The sequence below is a fragment of the Bos javanicus genome, chromosome 7 (genome assembly GCF_032452875.1).
Source record: "Bos javanicus breed banteng chromosome 7, ARS-OSU_banteng_1.0, whole genome shotgun sequence".
NCBI lineage: Eukaryota > Metazoa > Chordata > Mammalia > Artiodactyla > Bovidae > Bos > Bos javanicus.
In genome coordinates this window covers 57,300,781-57,304,815 of record NC_083874.1, presented here as the reverse complement: position 1 = coordinate 57,304,815, position 4,035 = coordinate 57,300,781, and the positions used below count along the sequence as shown (strand labels likewise).

General features: G+C 43.2%; 1 long non-coding RNA gene across 1 annotated transcript; it reads left to right on the top strand.

Moving 5' to 3' along the window:
- Nucleotides 1-409: 409 nt before the first annotated feature.
- Nucleotides 410-2,676, top strand: LOC133251432 (uncharacterized). Its single transcript, XR_009737619.1, has 2 exons — nt 410-630; nt 2,314-2,676. It is a non-coding gene; the product is annotated as an uncharacterized LOC133251432 (long non-coding RNA).
- The last annotated feature ends 1,359 nt before the right edge of the window (nt 2,677-4,035 follow it).

Below are 4,035 nucleotides of genomic sequence, written 5' to 3'. Positions count from 1 at the left end.
GTCATCCCTTCCTGTCACCCTACCTTAAGGACTTCCATGCCCGGCTCTTCCCTTGTTCCCTGCATACCATCCACTTGCCACCCTGTTCGTCTTGGCCCATTGTCTCTTTACTCCTTTGTTCTTGCCCCTACTCCTCCTCCGACCCCTTCTAGTCCTTTGGACTCTGATTCTCACTAATACTCCAGCTACCCCCAAGCTGGTAATTCACAAGTATCATCCTGAAGAGATGGGTTCCCTACAAGGGGACTAATCTGGTGAAGTTCAATCAGGAATTAGATTGTGGATTCCCTGGTGGACATAGGGAATTCAAGATGATGGCCAAACAACATTCAGCATAAAGGTAAGCTCAGTTCCTTACAGGACCTCCTCCATCCTCATTATCTTACTCCTATCCCTAGTTTGTCTTCATCTTCATCTTGTCACTTCTCTTCGGATGCCGGAGACATCTTCAACAAACTCCTTTCTTCTGTTTCTTTCCTCTCCTGCCTGATCACCAAGTCTGCACAATCTGTACATCTCCAATTGGCTTCTCCATGAAACTTGGTCTGTGGCCACAAAGCAAATAGTGAGACCAGTGACAGAGAAGGTAGAGAAGAGGGAGGAGTAGAAAGCATCTTACCTTATCTCTAGGTGGGTAAGTTCTATTGATCTACCTTGGGTTAAAGTGAGCCCAAGCATGGGTGACCCCTGAAAACTCACATATGGGGCACAAGGTCCCTACTCCAGAGAGATGAAAACTCAAGGGATTTTGGTCTGGTTCTTCCAAGACTCCCATTTATTTTCTGTATCCTAGAGTTCTAGAACCTTGCCAGGGACTTTCCACCCCTGAGGAGAGGAAGGGACCCTCCACTGTGTTCTCATCAAAGAGGTAAAGCTTGAGCCTCTTTCTCAGTCAGCTGATCATACCCCAGAATGTGGAAGGTAGCAGAGACTGGAAGGCAAGGACAGGTCCACATCCTACCTAGAAGATAGCATCAGATGAACATGTATTATTTTTTAAGTGCTCTCTTCAAACTGATATATGATTCAATATAATCTCAATCAAAATCTTTACAGATATTTTGGGGGAACTTGGCAAGTAATTTATATGGAAAGGCAATAAACCGATAATAGCCAAGATTCTCCTAAGAACTAGTAGGAACAACTTCCCTACCAGATATCAGGACTCACTGTGAAAATTATAGTAGTTAAGAGAGTGTTAAGTTATTAACATGGCTGGTTCTTTGCAGTCTCCCAACATAGCAAGTCATTCCTAAATCTAAAATTATACTAGTTAAGCCAGTGTCTACTGGTGTAAGCATAGACAAATAGACAGATGGTGTAGAACAGAATCCAGAAACAGATTCACACATGTGTGGATATTTAAGACAGAAGTTTCATGGGGTTAAGGCTATCTTTTCAATAAATTGGTTCTGAGTCAGTTGGATATTCATATAAAAAAAAATTAAGCTAGGTTACTACCTTGCACTACACACAAAAATTTCAGAGAGAACATGGATATAAATGTGAAAAGGTAAAAACAGTAACTCTTTTAGAACTGCTCTGGTCATGCTTGGCTATTAAGCACTTGAGATGTGCTATTACATGTAAAATTCACACTAAATAGTAAGAAAAAGACAATAAAATCTCAATTTTCATACTGAAATGCTGAAATGAAAATAATCTAAATATACTGGTTAAACTAAACATTTTAAAATTGTTCAGTTGCTAAATGGCATCTGGCTCTTTTAAGTACATATCCAGACCCTTCAAACTCCACAATTCCACTAGATTGTCCAGACATCTATTTCATGAAACTGTCATCAACAGCTACTTGGCAGAAATAAAATATTTTTCAAAATCACTCTAAAATCCACAGCAGCCTTGTATTCTCCAAGACGGGAAAAGAAGTGAGTTTTCCCTGTGGCTAAAAGGCTCTACCAACCATGGAGGGTTCTAATCCATCTCGCACAAGTCACTTATAAAGCCTTGACGTTCTCAACAGCCATCCCCTACTTTATCTCTTGTTCCCTCGCCCATGCCACCTTACATGTGAATTATTTCACCTCTCTGAGACACAAGGCCTCATCTGACATGGGCTTCCCTGGTGGCTCAGAGGTTAAAGCGTCTGCCTGGAATGCGGGAGACCCGGGTTCGAGTAGCTGTTATAAGGATTAAGTGAGATCATATACATAAAAACTTAGAACATGATAAGTCAATAAACTGGGGTACTGGGGTCCAAGAAAGGAAAGGAATTTATTTTTTACTGAGTATTTATTTGTAGTATTTAAATTTTTACCATGCAGATGTACTAATTTTTTTTAACTGTTGAAGGTTATTAAAATTAATGGTCCGGCTCGAGTCTCTCTGCCTGGATGAAGCAGAGAGACCAGGCCCTGGTGGTCTCACTTCCAAGCTTGCAGAGCCTTGGACGCTCCCTGTTCTCCTCTCCTGCTGCCTTGACCGACCGACCTCCTATGGATCTCACAGTTACCTCCTCAGGATTACAACTCATAAAAGCATAGCCCCAAATTAGGATGCCATATGGAAAATACTATGACAGAGGTCCACAAATTTTAAAATGTGGTTCCTGGCAAGCTGAGTAGATTTGGATTTAAACTGTTGACCCCTCAAGCTCAAAATTTGACAGATGCTCTAAGGCTTTACAAAGCAGAAAATAAATGGTGTTTTTCGAGATATCTGGTTCCTTTACCTTCCTTACGGGCCACTAACCACAAGGGCACTGGGGCAACCCTCTCCCCACTCTAACTATTAGCTCAGAATACATCCCTGAAGTGACAAGAGAGCTACTAGCTTAGTAACAGTAAGATGCACAAGAATTCAAGCTTGAAATCTGGAGGTGGGGGTGGGGAAACATTCCCCATTGACACGGCATCTTTTGGTGGTAGAGTAACCAGAATGAACACAAATCCTTTTCCTGGATTATCATCCTCTGTCTTGCTGCAACCTAGGGGCGAGTGCTAGTGGTAAAGAATCCACCTGCAATACAGGAGTCGCAAGAGACAAAGGTTCAATTCCTGGGTTGGGAAGATCTCCTGGAGGAGGAAATGGCAACCCACTCCAGTATTCCTGCATGGAGAATCCCATGGACAGAGGAGCTTGGTGGGCTCCATGGAGTCGCAAAGAGTCGGACACAACTGGGCCCGCCCACCCACCCACTGGATACAATCAAGCAGTGGTTGCTAACCAAGTTCTTTTTCATACTTCTCCTTCTGCTACCACATGACAGTCAACCTCCACGGGAAGTCTTCCTAGACCATCAGAAAGTGACATCCAACCTGCCAGATTTTTTTCTACCTAAAAAGCTTGTCTGTTTCTCTCTCAAACTATGCTGTGAGTTTTTCTTTTTTTTTTTTTTTCTTCTGCTGCACCACATGACTTATGGGATCTTAGTTTCTCAACCATGGATTGAACCCGGCGCCACACAGTGAAAGAACTGAGTTCTAATCACTGGGCAGTCAAGGAATTTCTTCCTTTATTTTTAAAGGTGAAAATGTCTTTTTCCCATTTTCATAGCTTTATATCTTAGTTTTCAACTCCATCTAAACTCTCTCCCACCACCCAATCACACTCTCTCTGGCTGATTGAGCTGACCAACTTCTCCAGGCCCACATGCGGGATGTACAGGAAAGGTGCAAGATGAAGTCCACTTCACTTAGGTCTCCTCGGCTGACATCCAACAGTTAACCTACATGGGCAGATGATGCCGTCTTGTCTGCAAAAACCCCTGGAGTCCCACGGCATTCTGTTTCCCCAAAAGCCCCTGCTGTTCAGAGTTGCTGAGAATCTTCATGTCTTAGGAAAACCGAAAAACTCCAGGTGTTGCTGGGGCAGAGCGGATGTAGAGATTGGGGCAGGGGGGCAGTGGGCAGTGGGCTGGGGAGGAAAGAGCCTCTTAATTGTCTCTCATGGTTGCTGTAATCTCTGCTACTGGGAATTGAAACTGAGTCCCTTACAACTGAGTTCTCTGCTGAGTTTATGATTAAACTCTCTGTCCAAAACTTTCTTCCCTTCCTTGTCCCACCTGATTCCCTC